Source organism: Microcebus murinus, chromosome 16 (genome assembly GCF_040939455.1).
Source record: "Microcebus murinus isolate Inina chromosome 16, M.murinus_Inina_mat1.0, whole genome shotgun sequence".
Classification (NCBI taxonomy): domain Eukaryota; kingdom Metazoa; phylum Chordata; class Mammalia; order Primates; family Cheirogaleidae; genus Microcebus; species Microcebus murinus.
In genome coordinates, this window is record NC_134119.1 from 55901056 (window position 1) to 55925045 (window position 23990).

General features: G+C 63.0%; 1 non-coding gene and 5 pseudogenes across 1 annotated transcript; all 6 read left to right on the forward strand.

The window, feature by feature from the left end:
• Window positions 1–1537: 1537 nt before the first annotated feature.
• LOC142861229 (5S ribosomal RNA) lies at window positions 1538–1656 on the forward strand. The gene has a single exon (XR_012912596.1). It is a non-coding gene; the product is annotated as a 5S ribosomal RNA (ribosomal RNA).
• A 3785-nt stretch (window positions 1657–5441) lies between these two features.
• LOC142861329 (uncharacterized) lies at window positions 5442–5560 on the forward strand (annotated as a pseudogene).
• A 3800-nt stretch (window positions 5561–9360) lies between these two features.
• LOC142861331 (uncharacterized) lies at window positions 9361–9479 on the forward strand (annotated as a pseudogene).
• A 3803-nt stretch (window positions 9480–13282) lies between these two features.
• Window positions 13283–13401, forward strand: LOC142861332 (uncharacterized; annotated as a pseudogene).
• Window positions 13402–17208: 3807 nt separating this feature from the next.
• Window positions 17209–17327, forward strand: LOC142861267 (uncharacterized; annotated as a pseudogene).
• Window positions 17328–21125: 3798 nt separating this feature from the next.
• LOC142861333 (uncharacterized) lies at window positions 21126–21244 on the forward strand (annotated as a pseudogene).
• The last annotated feature ends 2746 nt before the right edge of the window (window positions 21245–23990 follow it).

The window sequence follows — 23990 nt, forward strand, 5'->3', positions numbered from 1 at the left end:
ACCTGGGCCTTTGGAGGACCGGCCCTGTGCTTGCCAACACTTCCTGCAGGGACCCAGAGCTGGGAGGTGGCATCTCTCAGCCCTGGGTCGGGCAGAGCCCCAGCGGGCCATGCCCACAACCTCTCTCAGCACCGGTCCCCCAGAAGGCTCCTTTGGGACCAGGATTCTCTTGCGGTGACTCTTTAAGGTCTGGCCCCTGGATGGAGGGGCACCAGGAGTAGAGGAGCAGGAAGGGGAAGGGGGTGGCCATGCGAGGGGACACTTTGAGGCCAAGTCCCAGCTTCAGCCTGATCCTCCTGGGAACCCCGCTCTGAGACAAGGAGCCGGGCTTCGCATTCCCACAGCAGCCAGTCGTGGGCTGAGGACACCTGGGGCGTTGGGAACTCCCTGGCTTCTCCTTGGTTTAACATCTAGAGCTGCTTGTGAATCGCGCCGCCACACACACCCGAGCGCAGGTGTCTTCCGCACAGACTGCGGGCCTCGCTCTTCTGAATGCCGCTGGCTCGCCACCCACCCACGGGTGAACCTGGTCAGGGTGCTTTCTCTCAGGGGCAGACTCTTTTCCGGGCGGGCTACCGGTGTCTCTGTTTGCTCGTTTCTTTCTTCCATTTCGGGAAAGTCTTCCTTGCTGGGTGTGGAAATCTCCTATGCCTTCCCTCGCCTATTCTGTCAGCTTTAAAATTCTCTTTCAGTTGCCACCCTCACAGATGGATTAGGAAACTCTTTCCGGTGCACTCATTAGTGAAATGACCTCCAGGAAGCTGGAATCCAATATCTAATGGCCGATTTTTAGCGAGTCCACACGCCAGGGTGGTCGGGGTCCAATGCAGCCCCGGCCAGGCCCAGGCCCCTTGGACTGGGCCACAGGAGGACACGGAGGAGGGTCCCGGCCCCCACGAAGCGGTGCCGGCAGTTCTCCACGGGCTTGGGCGTTTTCCAGAGGTAGGAGATGGAGGGGACTGATTTCTTCAGCGCCCCCCAAACCACGCCACCCCACCCCACCCCACCCATGGGACACATCCCCAGAGAGAGACGCCCCATACACTGGCTGTGCCCCAGCCCTGGCCCGGGGGAATAGGCGGCAGCCCACCCACAGGGCGAGGGAAGGGGGGCGCAGCTGAAAGGGGTTGTGGGGGAGGGCGGCCCCTGGCTGGGGTCAAAGGGCGAGCGTCCCGCGCGTGCGCAGTCAGCGGCAGCGACGCGCTGGGGGTGGGCAGCGGGTAGGTGAAGGAGGCCGGGCGAGGAGACGAGGGGGGCTGGGAGGGCTCCACCTTGGCGAGTCCAGCCGTGGAGGCGCATCTTGTGTGAGTGTGAGTGAGTGTGAGTGTGTGTGTGTGTGTATAGAGAGACAGCCCCCCACCCCGCCCCGCCCCGCCCCGCCCCGCCCATCACCCCCGTCCCTGGGAGCCCGCGGGACCTGGCCGGCGAACTCAAACGGCCCGGCCCGGCCCGGCACGGGGCCTGGGGCGGGAGGCGGCGGCGGGGAAGCCCAGAGAGGCTCGGCTTCTCGAGCGGGGCAGGGGCGCCCTCCGCCGCCGTCTAGGGCCACACCACCCTGAACGCCCCCGATCTCGTCTGGTCTCGGAAGCTAAGCAGGGTCGGGCCTGGTTAGTACTTGGATGGGAGACCGCCTGGGAATACCAGGTGCCACAGGCTGCTGCTTTTTTTTTTTTTTTGCCTCTTGTTCTGTCCCCTTTCTGGGAGCGCGGCGGCGGCCCGGGGTGGGGGTCACCCCCACCCTCAGCGCCCGCGCGGTGCCTGGCGCCCCAGCCCGCACCGTGGGGCCTCCTCTTGTCCCAAGCCGCGACACCGCGGCCACGCGGCAGCATGCGTGGCATCTGGACTGTCAGGTCTCAGACCAAAGGTCTGCTCTGTGGGAACCGACACGCTGGAGGAAACCTTGAGAGTCTGAGAGGGGAGGGAGTTCCAGAAGAAGGCCAGGATGTCATTTTGAGGGAGTATGTGACCAGAACTCGTCCCGTTGCTTTTGGGGTTCTATGGGCTACACGCAGGAATCTTTGGTGGTGGCACCTGATGTTGGGGGATCCGGAGTCACACCCAGACCTGCTCCACAGGCCTCCTTTTACTTTTCTCTTCGGATTCATTATTTTTAAAAAGTGTCTCTTACCTCTAGGATTGCATTTTCTTTTCTCTCTCTTTTCAAGCAGATGATGGGAGTACAAGTATTCAGGTGACATGTGTTGCCCGTGCCGCCCTCCCCCCTGTGTTCTTTTTTTTTTTTTTTTGTGACAGAGTCTCGTTTTGCTGCCCAGGCTAGAGTGAGTGCCATGGCGTCAGCCTAGCTCACAGCAACCTCAATCTCCGGGCTCAAGCAATCCTGCTGCCTCAGCCTCCCGAGTAGTTGGGACTACAGGCATGCACCACCACGCCCGGCTGTGTTTTTCTATATATATTAGTTGGCCAATTAATTTCTTTCTATTTTTAGTAGAGACGGGGTCTCGCTCTTGCTCAGGCTGGTTTCGAACTCCTGACCTGGAGCAATCCGCCCGCCTCGGCCTCCCAGAGAGCTAGGATTACAGGCGTGAGCCACCGCGCCCGGCCCCCCCTGTGTTCTTATTCATATACCTCTCATGTTGTTCCAGCGTATTGTGGGGGTACCAATGTTAAGGTCGGGTGCCTTGCCCTCTCCAAGCCTCCCCCCTCGGGTCAGAGCTTCAAGTGCGCCCATCCCCCAGTCGGTGCGCACCCACCCCATGCCTAATGGATGTGTATGCCCCTCCCCTCCCCCCACCCGCCCGCCCGACACCCACCCGATGAAGGTGATTCCTCTCTGTCCACTTAGGCGTCCATCCGTTCGTACCAGTTTGCTGGTGAGCGCGCTCACGTGGTGCCCGTGTGTCCATTCTTGGGATACTTGGCTTACTGGAACGGGTTCCAGCTCTGGCCAGGAGAACACGAGAGGCGCCCTCTCACCGCTGCTCCTCACAGCCGAATGGCACTCCGTGGTGTCCACGCGCCACATTTTATTGATGCACTCCTGGATGGATGGGCACTCGGGTCGCTTCCACGTCTTTGGGATTGTGAATTGTGCCCTAACTGTAACCCTAATCCTTACCCAGCCCGTCTCCTCTGCCCCTGCCTGACGCACTCCTCCCCGGCCAGGCCCGTCACTGTCCTGGGCCCCCGCCTGACCGGCTCCTCCCCGCCCGGCCGGTCACCGTCCTCTGCCCCTGCCTGACACGCTCCTTCCCGCCCGGCCTCTCACCGTCCTCGGCCCCTGCCTGACCGGCTCCTCCGTCGCCTGGGCCTTCCAAGGGCTTGGTGTGGATGCTGCTTCCAGGAAGCCCTCCAGAAACCCGGCAGCAGGGTGGCCGCAGCAGTCTCCAGCAGCCGTCCCTAAGTCGCGTGAGTGCGGGGGACGTGCCCCCGCTGTGCCGCGGGGGCCCAGCCTGGTGTCTTCCCTGAGGCCCTGCGGCTGCCGGCTGGGCTGCGGCTCCCCGCAAGGGGAGAGCCGCGGAGGTGGGGACCGCCTCCTGATGGGGACGTACACGCAGCTCTCCACGTCGGATTCCGGGGCTCTCTGTCCTGCCCGAAGGCCCAGCTGGCCTGCGGGTCCTTAGAGTGGCAAAAACCTCCGAAAACTGAGACTGAGGGTCCGGTGGGTGTCTGCACTTTTGTGCTGGGCACCCCAGGGAGGCCCGGGGGCTGGCTGGACAACGCGGTCTGCTCGGCCGCGGGGGGGGGGGGGTTGGAGGAGCAACTGATGCCCTTTGCACTTTGGGTAGCAAGAGTCTGAGGTGTCTCTGAGCCCTGTGCCCTGTGGGGGCGGGGCGGGGGGGAGGAGGAGGAGGAGGAGGAGGAGGAGGTGGGAAGGGCCGGGGCCTGCAGTCCTGTTCCCGGGGTGGCACGGCAAGTGGCTTCTTCCACAGGCTGCTTGGCCTGGGCTCCCTGCACCTGGGCCTTTGGAGGACCGGCCCTGTGCTTGCCAACACTTCCTGCAGGGACCCAGAGCTGGGAGGTGGCATCTCTCAGCCCTGGGTCGGGCAGAGCCCCAGCGGGCCATGCCCACAACCTCTCTCAGCACCGGTCCCCCAGAAGGCTCCTTTGGGACCAGGATTCTCTTGCGGTGACTCTTTAAGGTCTGGCCCCTGGATGGAGGGGCACCAGGAGTAGAGGAGCAGGAAGGGGAAGGGGGTGGCCATGCGAGGGGACACTTTGAGGCCAAGTCCCAGCTTCAGCCTGATCCTCCTGGGAACCCCGCTCTGAGACAAGGAGCCGGGCTTCGCATTCCCACAGCAGCCAGTCGTGGGCTGAGGACACCTGGGGCGTTGGGAACTCCCTGGCTTCTCCTTGGTTTAACATCTAGAGCTGCTTGTGAATCGCGCCGCCACACACACCCGAGCGCAGGTGTCTTCCGCACAGACTGCGGGCGTCGCTCTTCTGAATGCCGCTGGCTCGCCACCCACCCACGGGTGAACCTGGTCAGGGTGCTTTCTCTCAGGGGCAGACTCTTTTCCGGGCGGGCTACCGGTGTCTCTGTTTGCTCGTTTCTTTCTTCCATTTCGGGAAAGTCTTCCTTGCTGGGTGTGGAAATCTCCTATGCCTTCCCTCGCCTATTCTGTCAGCTTTAAAATTCTCTTTCAGTTGCCACCCTCACAGATGGATTAGGAAACTCTTTCCGGTGCACTCATTAGTGAAATGACCTCCAGGAAGCTGGAATCCAATATCTAATGGCCGATTTTTAGCGAGTCCACACGCCAGGGTGGTCGGGGTCCAATGCAGCCCCGGCCAGGCCCAGGCCCCTTGGACTGGGCCACAGGAGGACACGGAGGAGGGTCCCGGCCCCCACGAAGCGGTGCCGGCAGTTCTCCACGGGCTTGGGCGTTTTCCAGAGGTAGGAGATGGAGGGGACTGATTTCTTCAGCGCCCCCCAAACCACGCCACCCCACCCCACCCCACCCATGGGACACATCCCCAGAGAGAGACGCCCCATACACTGGCTGTGCCCCAGCCCTGGCCCGGGGGAATAGGCGGCAGCCCACCCACAGGGCGAGGGAAGGGGGGCGCAGCTGAAAGGGGTTGTGGGGGAGGGCGGCCCCTGGCTGGGGTCAAAGGGCGAGCGTCCCGCGCGTGCGCAGTCAGCGGCAGCGACGCGCTGGGGGTGGGCAGCGGGTAGGTGAAGGAGGCCGGGCGAGGAGACGAGGGGGGCTGGGAGGGCTCCACCTTGGCGAGTCCAGCCGTGGAGGCGCATGTTGTGTGAGTGTGAGTGAGTGTGAGTGTGTGTGTGTGTGTATAGAGAGACAGCCCCCCCGCCCCGCCCCGCCCCGCCCATCACCCCCGTCCCTGGGAGCCCGCGGGACCCGGCCGGCGAACTCAAACGGCCCAGCCCGGCCCGGCGCGGGGCCTGGGGCGGGAGGCGGCGGCGGGGAAGCCCAGAGAGGCTCGGCTTCTCGAGCGGGGCAGGGGCGCCCTCCGCCGCCGTCTAGGGCCACACCACCCTGAACGCCCCCGATCTCGTCTGGTCTCGGAAGCTAAGCAGGGTCGGGCCTGGTTAGTACTTGGATGGGAGACCGCCTCCGAATACCGGGTGCCACAGGCTGCTGCTTTTTTTTTTTTTTTTTTTTTTCTTGCCTCTTGTTCTGTCCCCTTTCTGGGAGCGCCGCGGCGGCCCGGGGTGGGGGTCACCCCCACCCTCAGCGCCCGCGCGGTGCCTGGCGCCCCAGCCCGCACCGTGGGGCCTCCTCTTGTCCCAAGCCGCGACACCGCGGCCACGCGGCAGCATGCGTGGCATCTGGACTGTCAGGTCTCAGACCAAAGGTCTGCTCTGTGGGAACCGACACGCTGGAGGAAACCTTGAGAGTCTGAGAGGGGAGGGAGTTCCAGAAGAAGGCCAGGATGTCATTTTGAGGGAGTATGTGACCAGAACTCGTCCCGTTGCTTTTGGGGTTCTATGGGCTACACGCAGGAATCTTTGGTGGTGGCACCTGATGTTGGGGGATCCGGAGTCACACCCAGACCTGCTCCACAGGCCTCCTTTTACTTTTCTCTTCGGATTCATTATTTTTAAAAAGTGTCTCTTACCTCTAGGATTGCATTTTCTTTTCTCTCTCTTTTCAAGCAGATGATGGGAGTACAAGTATTCAGGTGACATGTGTTGCCCGTGCCCCCCTCCCCCCTGTGTTCTTTTTTTTTTTTTTTTTTTTTGAGACAGAGTCTCGTTTTGCTGCCCAGGCTAGAGTGAGTGCCATGGCGTCAGTCTAGCTCACAGCAACCTCAATCTCCGGGCTCAAGCAATCCTGCTGCCTCAGCCTCCCGAGTAGTTGGGACTACAGGCATGCACCACCACGCCCGGCTGTGTTTTTCTATATATATTAGTTGGCCAATTAATTTCTTTCTATTTTTAGTAGAGACGGGGTCTCGCTCTTGCTCAGGCTGGTTTCGAACTCCTGACCTGGAGCAATCCGCCCGCCTCGGCCTCCCAGAGAGCTAGGATTACAGGCGTGAGCCACCGCGCCCGGCCCCCCCTGTGTTCTTATTCATATACCTCTCATGTTGTTCCAGCGTATTGTGGGGGTACCAATGTTAAGGTCGGGTGCCTTGCCCTCTCCAAGCCTCCCCCCTCGGGTCAGAGCTTCAAGTGCGCCCATCCCCCAGTCGGTGCGCACCCACCCCATGCCTAATGGATGTGTATGCCCCTCCCCTCCCCCCACCCGCCCGCCCGACACCCACCCGATGAAGGTGATTCCTCTCTGTCCACTTAGGCGTCCATCCGTTCGTACCAGTTTGCTGGTGAGCGCGCTCACGTGGTGCCCGTGTGTCCATTCTTGGGATTCTTGGCTTACTGGAACGGGTTCCAGCTCTGGCCAGGAGAACACGAGAGGCGCCCTCTCACCGCTGCTCCTCACAGCCGAATGGCACTCCGTGGTGTCCACGCGCCACATTTTATTGATGCACTCCTGGATGGATGGGCACTCGGGTCGCTTCCACGTCTTTGGGATTGTGAATTGTGCCCTAACTGTAACCCTAACCCTTACCCAGCCCGTCTCCTCTGCCCCTGCCTGACGCACTCCTCCCCGTCCAGGCCCGTCACTGTCCTGGGCCCCCGCCTGACCGGCTCCTCCCCGCCCGGCCGGTCACCGTCCTCTGCCCCTGCCTGACACGCTCCTTCCCGCCCGGCCTCTCACCGTCCTCGGCCCCTGCCTGACCGGCTCCTCCGTCGCCTGGGCCTTCCAAGGGCTTGGTGTGGATGCTGCTTCCAGGAAGCCCTCCAGAAACCCGGCAGCAGGGTGGCCGCAGCAGTCTCCAGCAGCCGTCCCTAAGTCGCGTGAGTGCGGGGGACGTGCCCCCGCTGTGCCGCGGGGGCCCAGCCTGGTGTCTTCCCTGAGGCCCTGCGGCTGCCGGCTGGGCTGCGGCTCCCCGCAAGGGGAGAGCCGCGGAGGTGGGGACCGCCTCCTGATGGGGACGTACACGCAGCTCTCCACGTCGGATTCCAGGGCTCTCTGTCCTGCCCGAAGGCCCAGCTGGCCTGCGGGTCCTTAGAGTGGCAAAAACCTCCGAAAACTGAGACTGAGGGTCCGGTGGGTGTCTGCACTTTTGTGCTGGGCACCCCAGGGAGGCCCGGGGGCTGGCTGGACAACGCGGTCTGCTCGGCCGCGGGGGGGGGGTTGGAGGAGCAACTGATGCCCTTTGCACTTTGGGTAGCAAGAGTCTGAGGTGTCTCTGAGCCCTGTGCCCTGTGGGGGCGGGGCGGGGGGGAGGAGGAGGAGGAGGAGGAGGAGGAGGAGGTGGGAAGGGCCGGGGCCTGCAGTCCTGTTCCCGGGGTGGCACGGCAAGTGGCTTCTTCCACAGGCTGCTTGGCCTGGGCTCCCTGCACCTGGGCCTTTGGAGGACCGGCCCTGTGCTTGCCAACACTTCCTGCAGGGACCCAGAGCTGGGAGGTGGCATCTCTCAGCCCTGGGTCGGGCAGAGCCCCAGCGGGCCATGCCCACAACCTCTCTCAGCACCGGTCCCCCAGAAGGCTCCTTTGGGACCAGGATTCTCTTGCGGTGACTCTTTAAGGTCTGGCCCCTGGATGGAGGGGCACCAGGAGTAGAGGAGCAGGAAGGGGAAGGGGGTGGCCATGCGAGGGGACACTTTGAGGCCAAGTCCCAGCTTCAGCCTGATCCTCCTGGGAACCCCGCTCTGAGACAAGGAGCCGGGCTTCGCATTCCCACAGCAGCCAGTCGTGGGCTGAGGACACCTGGGGCGTTGGGAACTCCCTGGCTTCTCCTGGGTTTAACGTCTAGAGCTGCTTGTGAATCGCGCCGCCACACACACCCGAGCGCAGGTGTCTTCCGCACAGACTGCGGGCCTCGCTCTTCTGAATGCCGCTAGCTTGCCACCCACCCACGGGTGAACCTGGTCAGGGTGCTTTCTCTCAGGGGCAGACTCTTTTCCGGGCGGGCTACCGGTGTCTCTGTTTGCTCGTTTCTTTCTTCCATTTCGGGAAAGTCTTCCTTGCTGGGTGTGGAAATCTCCTATGCCTTCCCTCGCCTATTCTGTCAGCTTTAAAATTCTCTTTCAGTTGCCACCCTCACAGATGGATTAGGAAACTCTTTCCGGTGCACTCATTAGTGAAATGACCTCCAGGAAGCTGGAATCCAATATCTAATGGCCGATTTTTAGCGAGTCCACACGCCAGGGTGGTCGGGGTCCAATGCAGCCCCGGCCAGGCCCAGGCCCCTTGGACTGGGCCACAGGAGGACACGGAGGAGGGTCCCGGCCCCCACGAAGCGGTGCCGGCAGTTCTCCACGGGCTTGGGCGTTTTCCAGAGGTAGGAGATGGAGGGGACTGATTTCTTCAGCGCCCCCCAAACCACGCCACCCCACCCCACCCCACCCATGGGACACATCCCCAGAGAGAGACGCCCCATACACTGGCTGTGCCCCAGCCCTGGCCCGGGGGAATAGGCGGCAGCCCACCCACAGGGCGAGGGAAGGGGGGCGCAGCTGAAAGGGGTTGTGGGGGAGGGCGGCCCCTGGCTGGGGTCAAAGGGCGAGCGTCCCGCGCGTGCGCAGTCAGCGGCAGCGACGCGCTGGGGGTGGGCAGCGGGTAGGTGAAGGAGGCCGGGCGAGGAGACGAGGGGGGCTGGGAGGGCTCCACCTTGGCGAGTCCAGCCGTGGAGGCGCATGTTGTGTGAGTGTGAGTGAGTGTGAGTGTGTGTGTGTGTGTATAGAGAGACAGCCCCCCCGCCCCGCCCCGCCCCGCCCATCACCCCCGTCCCTGGGAGCCCGCGGGACCCGGCCGGCGAACTCAAACGGCCCAGCCCGGCCCGGCGCGGGGCCTGGGGCGGGAGGCGGCGGCGGGGAAGCCCAGAGAGGCTCGGCTTCTCGAGCGGGGCAGGGGCGCCCTCCGCCGCCGTCTAGGGCCACACCACCCTGAACGCCCCCGATCTCGTCTGGTCTCGGAAGCTAAGCAGGGTCGGGCCTGGTTAGTACTTGGATGGGAGACCGCCTCCGAATACCGGGTGCCACAGGCTGCTGCTTTTTTTTTTTTTTTTTTTTTTTCTTGCCTCTTGTTCTGTCCCCTTTCTGGGAGCGCCGCGGCGGCCCGGGGTGGGGGTCACCCCCACCCTCAGCGCCCGCGCGGTGCCTGGCGCCCCAGCCCGCACCGTGGGGCCTCCTCTTGTCCCAAGCCGCGACACCGCGGCCACGCGGCAGCATGCGTGGCATCTGGACTGTCAGGTCTCAGACCAAAGGTCTGCTCTGTGGGAACCGACACGCTGGAGGAAACCTTGAGAGTCTGAGAGGGGAGGGAGTTCCAGAAGAAGGCCAGGATGTCATTTTGAGGGAGTATGTGACCAGAACTCGTCCCGTTGCTTTTGGGGTTCTATGGGCTACACGCAGGAATCTTTGGTGGTGGCACCTGATGTTGGGGGATCCGGAGTCACACCCAGACCTGCTCCACAGGCCTCCTTTTACTTTTCTCTTCGGATTCATTATTTTTAAAAAGTGTCTCTTACCTCTAGGATTGCATTTTCTTTTCTCTCTCTTTTCAAGCAGATGATGGGAGTACAAGTATTCAGGTGACATGTGTTGCCCGTGCCCCCCTCCCCCCTGTGTTCTTTTTTTTTTTTTTTTTTTTTGAGACAGAGTCTCGTTTTGCTGCCCAGGCTAGAGTGAGTGCCATGGCGTCAGTCTAGCTCACAGCAACCTCAATCTCCGGGCTCAAGCAATCCTGCTGCCTCAGCCTCCCGAGTAGTTGGGACTACAGGCATGCACCACCACGCCCGGCTGTGTTTTTCTATATATATTAGTTGGCCAATTAATTTCTTTCTATTTTTAGTAGAGACGGGGTCTCGCTCTTGCTCAGGCTGGTTTCGAACTCCTGACCTGGAGCAATCCGCCCGCCTCGGCCTCCCAGAGAGCTAGGATTACAGGCGTGAGCCACCGCGCCCGGCCCCCCCTGTGTTCTTATTCATATACCTCTCATGTTGTTCCAGCGTATTGTGGGGGTACCAATGTTAAGGTCGGGTGCCTTGCCCTCTCCAAGCCTCCCCCCTCGGGTCAGAGCTTCAAGTGCGCCCATCCCCCAGTCGGTGCGCACCCACCCCATGCCTAATGGATGTGTATGCCCCTCCCCTCCCCCCACCCGCCCGCCCGACACCCACCCGATGAAGGTGATTCCTCTCTGTCCACTTAGGCGTCCATCCGTTCGTACCAGTTTGCTGGTGAGCGCGCTCACGTGGTGCCCGTGTGTCCATTCTTGGGATTCTTGGCTTACTGGAACGGGTTCCAGCTCTGGCCAGGAGAACACGAGAGGCGCCCTCTCACCGCTGCTCCTCACAGCCGAATGGCACTCCGTGGTGTCCACGCGCCACATTTTATTGATGCACTCCTGGATGGATGGGCACTCGGGTCGCTTCCACGTCTTTGGGATTGTGAATTGTGCCCTAACTGTAACCCTAACCCTTACCCAGCCCGTCTCCTCTGCCCCTGCCTGACGCACTCCTCCCCGGCCAGGCCCGTCACTGTCCTGGGCCCCCGCCTGACCGGCTCCTCCCCGCCCGGCCGGTCACCGTCCTCTGCCCCTGCCTGACACGCTCCTTCCCGCCCGGCCTCTCACCGTCCTCGGCCCCTGCCTGACCGGCTCCTCCGTCGCCTGGGCCTTCCAAGGGCTTGGTGTGGATGCTGCTTCCAGGAAGCCCTCCAGAAACCCGGCAGCAGGGTGGCCGCAGCAGTCTCCAGCAGCCGTCCCTAAGTCGCGTGAGTGCGGGGGACGTGCCCCCGCTGTGCCGCGGGGGCCCAGCCTGGTGTCTTCCCTGAGGCCCTGCGGCTGCCGGCTGGGCTGCGGCTCCCCGCAAGGGGAGAGCCGCGGAGGTGGGGACCGCCTCCTGATGGGGACGTACACGCAGCTCTCCACGTCGGATTCCAGGGCTCTCTGTCCTGCCCGAAGGCCCAGCTGGCCTGCGGGTCCTTAGAGTGGCAAAAACCTCCGAAAACTGAGACTGAGGGTCCGGTGGGTGTCTGCACTTTTGTGCTGGGCACCCCAGGGAGGCCCGGGGGCTGGCTGGACAACGCGGTCTGCTCGGCCGCGGGGGGGGGGGGTTGGAGGAGCAACTGATGCCCTTTGCACTTTGGGTAGCAAGAGTCTGAGGTGTCTCTGAGCCCTGTGCCCTGTGGGGGCGGGGCGGGGGGGAGGAGGAGGAGGAGGAGGAGGAGGAGGAGGTGGGAAGGGCCGGGGCCTGCAGTCCTGTTCCCGGGGTGGCACGGCAAGTGGCTTCTTCCACAGGCTGCTTGGCCTGGGCTCCCTGCACCTGGGCCTTTGGAGGACCGGCCCTGTGCTTGCCAACACTTCCTGCAGGGACCCAGAGCTGGGAGGTGGCATCTCTCAGCCCTGGGTCGGGCAGAGCCCCAGCGGGCCATGCCCACAACCTCTCTCAGCACCGGTCCCCCAGAAGGCTCCTTTGGGACCAGGATTCTCTTGCGGTGACTCTTTAAGGTCTGGCCCCTGGATGGAGGGGCACCAGGAGTAGAGGAGCAGGAAGGGGAAGGGGGTGGCCATGCGAGGGGACACTTTGAGGCCAAGTCCCAGCTTCAGCCTGATCCTCCTGGGAACCCCGCTCTGAGACAAGGAGCCGGGCTTCGCATTCCCACAGCAGCCAGTCGTGGGCTGAGGACACCTGGGGCGTTGGGAACTCCCTGGCTTCTCCTGGGTTTAACGTCTAGAGCTGCTTGTGAATCGCGCCGCCACACACACCCGAGCGCAGGTGTCTTCCGCACAGACTGCGGGCCTCGCTCTTCTGAATGCCGCTAGCTCGCCACCCACCCACGGGTGAACCTGGTCAGGGTGCTTTCTCTCAGGGGCAGACTCTTTTCCGGGCGGGCTACCGGTGTCTCTGTTTGCTCGTTTCTTTCTTCCATTTCGGGAAAGTCTTCCTTGCTGGGTGTGGAAATCTCCTATGCCTTCCCTCGCCTATTCTGTCAGCTTTAAAATTCTCTTTCAGTTGCCACCCTCACAGATGGATTAGGAAACTCTTTCCGGTGCACTCATTAGTGAAATGACCTCCAGGAAGCTGGAATCCAATATCTAATGGCCGATTTTTAGCGAGTCCACACGCCAGGGTGGTCGGGGTCCAATGCAGCCCCGGCCAGGCCCAGGCCCCTTGGACTGGGCCACAGGAGGACACGGAGGAGGGTCCCGGCCCCCACGAAGCGGTGCCGGCAGTTCTCCACGGGCTTGGGCGTTTTCCAGAGGTAGGAGATGGAGGGGACTGATTTCTTCAGCGCCCCCCAAACCACGCCACCCCACCCCACCCCACCCATGGGACACATCCCCAGAGAGAGACGCCCCATACACTGGCTGTGCCCCAGCCCTGGCCCGGGGGAATAGGCGGCAGCCCACCCACAGGGCGAGGGAAGGGGGGCGCAGCTGAAAGGGGTTGTGGGGGAGGGCGGCCCCTGGCTGGGGTCAAAGGGCGAGCGTCCCGCGCGTGCGCAGTCAGCGGCAGCGACGCGCTGGGGGTGGGCAGCGGGTAGGTGAAGGAGGCCGGGCGAGGAGACGAGGGGGGCTGGGAGGGCTCCACCTTGGCGAGTCCAGCCGTGGAGGCGCATGTTGTGTGAGTGTGAGTGAGTGTGAGTGTGTGTGTGTGTGTATAGAGAGACAGCCCCCCCGCCCCGCCCCGCCCCGCCCATCACCCCCGTCCCTGGGAGCCCGCGGGACCCGGCCGGCGAACTCAAACGGCCCAGCCCGGCCCGGCGCGGGGCCTGGGGCGGGAGGCGGCGGCGGGGAAGCCCAGAGAGGCTCGGCTTCTCGAGCGGGGCAGGGGCGCCCTCCGCCGCCGTCTAGGGCCACACCACCCTGAACGCCCCCGATCTCGTCTGGTCTCGGAAGCTAAGCAGGGTCGGGCCTGGTTAGTACTTGGATGGGAGACCGCCTCCGAATACCGGGTGCCACAGGCTGCTGCTTTTTTTTTTTTTTTTTTTTTTTCTTGCCTCTTGTTCTGTCCCCTTTCTGGGAGCGCCGCGGCGGCCCGGGGTGGGGGTCACCCCCACCCTCAGCGCCCGCGCGGTGCCTGGCGCCCCAGCCCGCACCGTGGGGCCTCCTCTTGTCCCAAGCCGCGACACCGCGGCCACGCGGCAGCATGCGTGGCATCTGGACTGTCAGGTCTCAGACCAAAGGTCTGCTCTGTGGGAACCGACACGCTGGAGGAAACCTTGAGAGTCTGAGAGGGGAGGGAGTTCCAGAAGAAGGCCAGGATGTCATTTTGAGGGAGTATGTGACCAGAACTCGTCCCGTTGCTTTTGGGGTTCTATGGGCTACACGCAGGAATCTTTGGTGGTGGCACCTGATGTTGGGGGATCCGGAGTCACACCCAGACCTGCTCCACAGGCCTCCTTTTACTTTTCTCTTCGGATTCATTATTTTTAAAAAGTGTCTCTTACCTCTAGGATTGCATTTTCTTTTCTCTCTCTTTTCAAGCAGATGATGGGAGTACAAGTATTCAGGTGACATGTGTTGCCCGTGCCCCCCTCCCCCCTGTGTTCTTTTTTTTTTTTTTTTTTTTTGAGACAGAGTCTCGTTTTGCTGCCCAGGCTAGAGTGAGTGCCATGGCGTCAGTCTAGCTCACAGCAACCTCAATCTCCGGGCTCAAGCAATCCTGCTGCCTCAGCCTCCCGAGTAGTTGGGACTACAGGCATGCACCACCACGCCCGGCTGTGTTTTTCTATATATATTAGTTGGCCAATTAATTTCTTTCTATTTTTAGTAGAGACGGGGTCTCGCTCTTGCTCAGGCTGGTTTCGAACTCCTGACCTGGAGCAATCCGCCCGCCTCGGCCTCCCAGAGAGCTAGGATTACAGGCGTGAGCCACCGCGCCCGGCCCCCCCTGTGTTCTTATTCATATACCTCTCATGTTGTTCCAGCGTATTGTGGGGGTACCAATGTTAAGGTCGGGTGCCTTGCCCTCTCCAAGCCTCCCCCCTCGGGTCAGAGCTTCAAGTGCGCCCATCCCCCAGTCGGTGCGCACCCACCCCATGCCTAATGGATGTGTATGCCCCTCCCCTCCCCCCACCCGCCCGCCCGACACCCACCCGATGAAGGTGATTCCTCTCTGTCCACTTAGGCGTCCATCCGTTCGTACCAGTTTGCTGGTGAGCGCGCTCACGTGGTGCCCGTGTGTCCATTCTTGGGATTCTTGGCTTACTGGAACGGGTTCCAGCTCTGGCCAGGAGAACACGAGAGGCGCCCTCTCACCGCTGCTCCTCACAGCCGAATGGCACTCCGTGGTGTCCACGCGCCACATTTTATTGATGCACTCCTGGATGGATGGGCACTCGGGTCGCTTCCACGTCTTTGGGATTGTGAATTGTGCCCTAACTGTAACCCTAACCCTTACCCAGCCCGTCTCCTCTGCCCCTGCCTGACGCACTCCTCCCCGGCCAGGCCCGTCACTGTCCTGGGCCCCCGCCTGACCGGCTCCTCCCCGCCCGGCCGGTCACCGTCCTCTGCCCCTGCCTGACACGCTCCTTCCCGCCCGGCCTCTCACCGTCCTCGGCCCCTGCCTGACCGGCTCCTCCGTCGCCTGGGCCTTCCAAGGGCTTGGTGTGGATGCTGCTTCCAGGAAGCCCTCCAGAAACCCGGCAGCAGGGTGGCCGCAGCAGTCTCCAGCAGCCGTCCCTAAGTCGCGTGAGTGCGGGGGACGTGCCCCCGCTGTGCCGCGGGGGCCCAGCCTGGTGTCTTCCCTGAGGCCCTGCGGCTGCCGGCTGGGCTGCGGCTCCCCGCAAGGGGAGAGCCGCGGAGGTGGGGACCGCCTCCTGATGGGGACGTACACGCAGCTCTCCACGTCGGATTCCAGGGCTCTCTGTCCTGCCCGAAGGCCCAGCTGGCCTGCGGGTCCTTAGAGTGGCAAAAACCTCCGAAAACTGAGACTGAGGGTCCGGTGGGTGTCTGCACTTTTGTGCTGGGCACCCCAGGGAGGCCCGGGGGCTGGCTGGACAACGCGGTCTGCTCGGCCGCGGGGGGGGGGGGTTGGAGGAGCAACTGATGCCCTTTGCACTTTGGGTAGCAAGAGTCTGAGGTGTCTCTGAGCCCTGTGCCCTGTGGGGGCGGGGCGGGGGGGAGGAGGAGGAGGAGGAGGAGGAGGAGGAGGTGGGAAGGGCCGGGGCCTGCAGTCCTGTTCCCGGGGTGGCACGGCAAGTGGCTTCTTCCACAGGCTGCTTGGCCTGGGCTCCCTGCACCTGGGCCTTTGGAGGACCGGCCCTGTGCTTGCCAACACTTCCTGCAGGGACCCAGAGCTGGGAGGTGGCATCTCTCAGCCCTGGGTCGGGCAGAGCCCCAGCGGGCCATGCCCACAACCTCTCTCAGCACCGGTCCCCCAGAAGGCTCCTTTGGGACCAGGATTCTCTTGCGGTGACTCTTTAAGGTCTGGCCCCTGGATGGAGGGGCACCAGGAGTAGAGGAGCAGGAAGGGGAAGGGGGTGGCCATGCGAGGGGACACTTTGAGGCCAAGTCCCAGCTTCAGCCTGATCCTCCTGGGAACCCCGCTCTGAGACAAGGAGCCGGGCTTCGCATTCCCACAGCAGCCAGTCGTGGGCTGAGGACACCTGGGGCGTTGGGAACTCCCTGGCTTCTCCTGGGTTTAACGTCTAGAGCTGCTTGTGAATCGCGCCGCCACACACACCCGAGCGCAGGTGTCTTCCGCACAGACTGCGGGCCTCGCTCTTCTGAATGCCGCTAGCTCGCCACCCACCCACGGGTGAACCTGGTCAGGGTGCTTTCTCTCAGGGGCAGACTCTTTTCCGGGCGGGCTACCGGTGTCTCTGTTTGCTCGTTTCTTTCTTCCATTTCGGGAAAGTCTTCCTTGCTGGGTGTGGAAATCTCCTATGCCTTCCCTCTCCTATTCTGTCAGCTTTAAAATTCTCTTTCAGTTGCCACCCTCACAGATGGATTAGGAAACTCTTTCCGGTGCACTCATTAGTGAAATGACCTCCAGGAAGCTGGAATCCAATATCTAATGGCCGATTTTTAGCGAGTCCACACGCCAGGGTGGTCGGGGTCCAATGCAGCCCCGGCCAGGCCCAGGCCCCTTGGACTGGGCCACAGGAGGACACGGAGGAGGGTCCCGGCCCCCACGAAGCGGTGCCGGCAGTTCTCCACGGGCTTGGGCGTTTTCCAGAGGTAGGAGATGGAGGGGACTGATTTCTTCAGCGCCCCCCAAACCACGCCACCCCACCCCACCCCACCCATGGGACACATCCCCAGAGAGAGACGCCCCATACACTGGCTGTGCCCCAGCCCTGGCCCGGGGGAATAGGCGGCAGCCCACCCACAGGGCGAGGGAAGGGGGGCGCAGCTGAAAGGGGTTGTGGGGGAGGGCGGCCCCTGGCTGGGGTCAAAGGGCGAGCGTCCCGCGCGTGCGCAGTCAGCGGCAGCGACGCGCTGGGGGTGGGCAGCGGGTAGGTGAAGGAGGCCGGGCGAGGAGACGAGGGGGGCTGGGAGGGCTCCACCTTGGCGAGTCCAGCCGTGGAGGCGCATGTTGTGTGAGTGTGAGTGAGTGTGAGTGTGTGTGTGTGTGTATAGAGAGACAGCCCCCCACCCCGCCCCGCCCCGCCCCGCCCATCACCCCCGTCCCTGGGAGCCCGCGGGACCTGGCCGGCGAACTCAAACGGCCCGGCCCGGCCCGGCGCGGGGCCTGGGGCGGGAGGCGGCGGCGGGGAAGCCCAGAGAGGCTCGGCTTCTCGAGCGGGGCAGGGGCGCCCTCCGCCGCCGTCTAGGGCCACACCACCCTGAACGCCCCCGATCTCGTCTGGTCTCGGAAGCTAAGCAGGGTCGGGCCTGGTTAGTACTTGGATGGGAGACCGCCTCGGAATACCGGGTGCCACAGGCTGCTGCTTTTTTTTTTTTTTTTTTTTTCTTGCCTCTTGTTCTGTCCCCTTTCTGGGAGCGCGGCGGCGGCCCGGGGTGGGGGTCACCCCCACCCTCAGCGCCCGCGCGGTGCCTGGCGCCCCAGCCCGCACCGTGGGGCCTCCTCTTGTCCCAAGCCGCGACACCGCGGCCACGCGGCAGCATGCGTGGCATCTGGACTGTCAGGTCTCAGACCAAAGGTCTGCTCTGTGGGAACCGACACGCTGGAGGAAACCTTGAGAGTCTGAGAGGGGAGGGAGTTCCAGAAGAAGGCCAGGATGTCATTTTGAGGGAGTATGTGACCAGAACTCGTCCCGTTGCTTTTGGGGTTCTATGGGCTACACGCAGGAATCTTTGGTGGTGGCACCTGATGTTGGGGGATCCGGAGTCACACCCAGACCTGCTCCACAGGCCTCCTTTTACCTTTCTCTTCGGATTCATTATTTTTAAAAAGTGTCTCTTACCTCTAGGATTGCATTTTCTTTTCACTCTCTTTTCAAGCAGATGATGGGAGTACAAGTATTCAGGTGACATGTGTTGCCCGTGCCCCCCTCCCCCCTGTGTTCTTTTTTTTTTTTTTTTTTTGAGACAGAGTCTCGTTTTGCTGCCCAGGCTAGAGTGAGTGCCATGGCGTCAGTCTAGCTCACAGCAACCTCAATCTCCGGGCTCAAGCAATCCTGCTGCCTCAGCCTCCCGAGTAGTTGGGACTACAGGCATGCACCACCACGCCCGGCTGTGTTTTTCTATATATATTAGTTGGCCAATTAATTTCTTTCTATTTTTAGTAGAGACGGGGTCTCGCTCTTGCTCAGGCTGGTTTCGAACTCCTGACCTGGAGCAATCCGCCCGCCTCGGCCTCCCAGAGAGCTAGGATTACAGGCGTGAGCCACCGCGCCCGGCCCCCACTGTGTTCTTATTCATATACCTCTCATGTTGTTCCAGCGTATTGTGGGGGTACCAATGTTAAGGTCGGGTGCCTTGCCCTCTCCAAGCCTCCCCCCTCGGGTCAGAGCTTCAAGTGCGCCCATCCCCCAGTCGGTGCGCACCCACCCCATGCCTAATGGATGTGTATGCCCCTCCCCTCCCCCCACCCGCCCGCCCGACACCCACCCGATGAAGGTGATTCCTCTCTGTCCACTTAGGCGTCCATCCGTTCGTACCAGTTTGCTGGTGAGCGCGCTCACGTGGTGCCCGTGTGTCCATTCTTGGGATACTTGGCTTACTGGAACGGGTTCCAGCTCTGGCCAGGAGAACACGAGAGGCGCCCTCTCACCGCTGCTCCTCACAGCCGAATGGCACTCCGTGGTGTCCACGCGCCACATTTTATTGATGCACTCCTGGATGGATGGGCACTCGGGTCGCTTCCACGTCTTTGGGATTGTGAATTGTGCCCTAACTGTAACCCTAACCCTTACCCAGCCCGTCTCCTCTGCCCCTGCCTGACGCACTCCTCCCCGGCCAGGCCCGTCACTGTCCTGGGCCCCCGCCTGACCGGCTCCTCCCCGCCCGGCCGGTCACCGTCCTCTGCCCCTGCCTGACACGCTCCTTCCCGCCCGGCCTCTCACCGTCCTCGGCCCCTGCCTGACCGGCTCCTCCGTCGCCTGGGCCTTCCAAGGGCTTGGTGTGGATGCTGCTTCCAGGAAGCCCTCCAGAAACCCGGCAGCAGGGTGGCCGCAGCAGTCTCCAGCAGCCGTCCCTAAGTCGCGTGAGTGCGGGGGACGTGCCCCCGCTGTGCCGCGGGGGCCCAGCCTGGTGTCTTCCCTGAGGCCCTGCGGCTGCCGGCTGGGCTGCGGCTCCCCGCAAGGGGAGAGCCGCGGAGGTGGGGACCGCCTCCTGATGGGGACGTACACGCAGCTCTCCACGTCGGATTCCGGGGCTCTCTGTCCTGCCCGAAGGCCCAGCTGGCCTGCGGGTCCTTAGAGTGGCAAAAACCTCCGAAAACTGAGACTGAGGGTCCGGTGGGTGTCTGCACTTTTGTGCTGGGCACCCCAGGGAGGCCCGGGGGCTGGCTGGACAACGCGGTCTGCTCGGCCGCGGGGGGGGGGGTTGGAGGAGCAACTGATGCCCTTTGCACTTTGGGTAGCAAGAGTCTGAGGTGTCTCTGAGCCCTGTGCCCTGTGGGGGCGGGGCGGGGGGGAGGAGGAGGAGGAGGAGGAGGAGGAGGAGGTGGGAAGGGCCGGGGCCTGCAGTCCTGTTCCCGGGGTGGCACGGCAAGTGGCTTCTTCCACAGGCTGCTTGGCCTGGGCTCCCTGCACCTGGGCCTTTGGAGGACCGGCCCTGTGCTTGCCAACACTTCCTGCAGGGACCCAGAGCTGGGAGGTGGCATCTCTCAGCCCTGGGTCGGGCAGAGCCCCAGCGGGCCATGCCCACAACCTCTCTCAGCACCGGTCCCCCAGAAGGCTCCTTTGGGACCAGGATTCTCTTGCGGTGACTCTTTAAGGTCTGGCCCCTGGATGGAGGGGCACCAGGAGTAGAGGAGCAGGAAGGGGAAGGGGGTGGCCATGCGAGGGGACACTTTGAGGCCAAGTCCCAGCTTCAGCCTGATCCTCCTGGGAACCCCGCTCTGAGACAAGGAGCCGGGCTTCGCATTCCCACAGCAGCCAGTCGTGGGCTGAGGACACCTGGGGCGTTGGGAACTCCCTGGCTTCTCCTGGGTTTAACGTCTAGAGCTGCTTGTGAATCGCGCCGCCACACACACCCGAGCGCAGGTGTCTTCCGCACAGACTGCGGGCCTCGCTCTTCTGAATGCCGCTAGCTCGCCACCCACCCACGGGTGAACCTGGTCAGGGTGCTTTCTCTCAGGGGCAGACTCTTTTCCGGGCGGGCTACCGGTGTCTCTGTTTGCTCGTTTCTTTCTTCCATTTCGGGAAAGTCTTCCTTGCTGGGTGTGGAAATCTCCTATGCCTTCCCTCGCCTATTCTGTCAGCTTTAAAATTCTCTTTCAGTTGCCACCCTCACAGATGGATTAGGAAACTCTTTCCGGTGCACTCATTAGTGAAATGACCTCCAGGAAGCTGGAATCCAATATCTAATGGCCGATTTTTAGCGAGTCCACACGCCAGGGTGGTCGGGGTCCAATGCAGCCCCGGCCAGGCCCAGGCCCCTTGGACTGGGCCACAGGAGGACACGGAGGAGGGTCCCGGCCCCCACGAAGCGGTGCCGGCAGTTCTCCACGGGCTTGGGCGTTTTCCAGAGGTAGGAGATGGAGGGGACTGATTTCTTCAGCGCCCCCCAAACCACGCCACCCCACCCCACCCCACCCATGGGACACATCCCCAGAGAGAGACGCCCCATACACTGGCTGTGCCCCAGCCCTGGCCCGGGGGAATAGGCGGCAGCCCACCCACAGGGCGAGGGAAGGGGGGCGCAGCTGAAAGGGGTTGTGGGGGAGGGCGGCCCCTGGCTGGGGTCAAAGGGCGAGCGTCCCGCGCGTGCGCAGTCAGCGGCAGCGACGCGCTGGGGGTGGGCAGCGGGTAGGTGAAGGAGGCCGGGCGAGGAGACGAGGGGGGCTGGGAGGGCTCCACCTTGGCGAGTCCAGCCGTGGAGGCGCATGTTGTGTGAGTGTGAGTGAGTGTGAGTGTGTGTGTGTGTGTATAGAGAGACAGCCCCCCCGCCCCGCCCCGCCCCGCCCATCACCCCCGTCCCTGGGAGCCCGCGGGACCCGGCCGGCGAACTCAAACGGCCCAGCCCGGCCCGGCGCGGGGCCTGGGGCGGGAGGCGGCGGCGGGGAAGCCCAGAGAGGCTCGGCTTCTCGAGCGGGGCAGGGGCGCCCTCCGCCGCCGTCTAGGGCCACACCACCCTGAACGCCCCCGATCTCGTCTGGTCTCGGAAGCTAAGCAGGGTCGGGCCTGGTTAGTACTTGGATGGGAGACCGCCTCCGAATACCGGGTGCCACAGGCTGCTGCTTTTTTTTTTTTTTTTTTTTTTCTTGCCTCTTGTTCTGTCCCCTTTCTGGGAGCGCCGCGGCGGCCCGGGGTGGGGGTCACCCCCACCCTCAGCGCCCGCGCGGTGCCTGGCGCCCCAGCCCGCACCGTGGGGCCTCCTCTTGTCCCAAGCCGCGACACCGCGGCCACGCGGCAGCATGCGTGGCATCTGGACTGTCAGGTCTCAGACCAAAGGTCTGCTCTGTGGGAACCGACACGCTGGAGGAAACCTTGAGAGTCTGAGAGGGGAGGGAGTTCCAGAAGAAGGCCAGGATGTCATTTTGAGGGAGTATGTGACCAGAACTCGTCCCGTTGCTTTTGGGGTTCTATGGGCTACACGCAGGAATCTTTGGTGGTGGCACCTGATGTTGGGGGATCCGGAGTCACACCCAGACCTGCTCCACAGGCCTCCTTTTACTTTTCTCTTCGGATTCATTATTTTTAAAAAGTGTCTCTTACCTCTAGGATTGCATTTTCTTTTCTCTCTCTTTTCAAGCAGATGATGGGAGTACAAGTATTCAGGTGACATGTGTTGCCCGTGCCCCCCTCCCCCCTGTGTTCTTTTTTTTTTTTTTTTTTTTTGAGACAGAGTCTCGTTTTGCTGCCCAGGCTAGAGTGAGTGCCATGGCGTCAGTCTAGCTCACAGCAACCTCAATCTCCGGGCTCAAGCAATCCTGCTGCCTCAGCCTCCCGAGTAGTTGGGACTACAGGCATGCACCACCACGCCCGGCTGTGTTTTTCTATATATATTAGTTGGCCAATTAATTTCTTTCTATTTTTAGTAGAGACGGGGTCTCGCTCTTGCTCAGGCTGGTTTCGAACTCCTGACCTGGAGCAATCCGCCCGCCTCGGCCTCCCAGAGAGCTAGGATTACAGGCGTGAGCCACCGCGCCCGGCCCCCCCTGTGTTCTTATTCATATACCTCTCATGTTGTTCCAGCGTATTGTGGGGGTACCAATGTTAAGGTCGGGTGCCTTGCCCTCTCCAAGCCTCCCCCCTCGGGTCAGAGCTTCAAGTGCGCCCATCCCCCAGTCGGTGCGCACCCACCCCATGCCTAATGGATGTGTATGCCCCTCCCCTCCCCCCACCCGCCCGCCCGACACCCACCCGATGAAGGTGATTCCTCTCTGTCCACTTAGGCGTCCATCCGTTCGTACCAGTTTGCTGGTGAGCGCGCTCACGTGGTGCCCGTGTGTCCATTCTTGGGATTCTTGGCTTACTGGAACGGGTTCCAGCTCTGGCCAGGAGAACACGAGAGGCGCCCTCTCACCGCTGCTCCTCACAGCCGAATGGCACTCCGTGGTGTCCACGCGCCACATTTTATTGATGCACTCCTGGATGGATGGGCACTCGGGTCGCTTCCACGTCTTTGGGATTGTGAATTGTGCCCTAACTGTAACCCTAACCCTTACCCAGCCCGTCTCCTCTGCCCCTGCCTGACGCACTCCTCCCCGGCCAGGCCCGTCACTGTCCTGGGCCCCCGCCTGACCGGCTCCTCCCCGCCCGGCCGGTCACCGTCCTCTGCCCCTGCCTGACACGCTCCTTCCCGCCCGGCCTCTCACCGTCCTCGGCCCCTGCCTGACCGGCTCCTCCGTCGCCTGGGCCTTCCAAGGGCTTGGTGTGGATGCTGCTTCCAGGAAGCCCTCCAGAAACCCGGCAGCAGGGTGGCCGCAGCAGTCTCCAGCAGCCGTCCCTAAGTCGCGTGAGTGCGGGGGACGTGCCCCCGCTGTGCCGCGGGGGCCCAGCCTGGTGTCTTCCCTGAGGCCCTGCGGCTGCCGGCTGGGCTGCGGCTCCCCGCAAGGGGAGAGCCGCGGAGGTGGGGACCGCCTCCTGATGGGGACGTACACGCAGCTCTCCACGTCGGATTCCAGGGCTCTCTGTCCTGCCCGAAGGCCCAGCTGGCCTGCGGGTCCTTAGAGTGGCAAAAACCTCCGAAAACTGAGACTGAGGGTCCGGTGGGTGTCTGCACTTTTGTGCTGGGCACCCCAGGGAGGCCCGGGGGCTGGCTGGACAACGCGGTCTGCTCGGCCGCGGGGGGGGGGGGGTTGGAGGAGCAACTGATGCCCTTTGCACTTTGGGTAGCAAGAGTCTGAGGTGTCTCTGAGCCCTGTGCCCTGTGGGGGCGGGGCGGGGGGGAGGAGGAGGAGGAGGAGGAGGAGGAGGAGGTGGGAAGGGCCGGGGCCTGCAGTCCTGTTCCCGGGGTGGCACGGCAAGTGGCTTCTTCCACAGGCTGCTTGGCCTGGGCTCCCTGCACCTGGGCCTTTGGAGGACCGGCCCTGTGCTTGCCAACACTTCCTGCAGGGACCCAGAGCTGGGAGGTGGCATCTCTCAGCCCTGGGTCGGGCAGAGCCCCAGCGGGCCATGCCCACAACCTCTCTCAGCACCGGTCCCCCAGAAGGCTCCTTTGGGACCAGGATTCTCTTGCGGTGACTCTTTAAGGTCTGGCCCCTGGATGGAGGGGCACCAGGAGTAGAGGAGCAGGAAGGGGAAGGGGGTGGCCATGCGAGGGGACACTTTGAGGCCAAGTCCCAGCTTCAGCCTGATCCTCCTGGGAACCCCGCTCTGAGACAAGGAGCCGGGCTTCGCATTCCCACAGCAGCCAGTCGTGGGCTGAGGACACCTGGGGCGTTGGGAACTCCCTGGCTTCTCCTGGGTTTAACGTCTAGAGCTGCTTGTGAATCGCGCCGCCACACACACCCGAGCGCAGGTGTCTTCCGCACAGA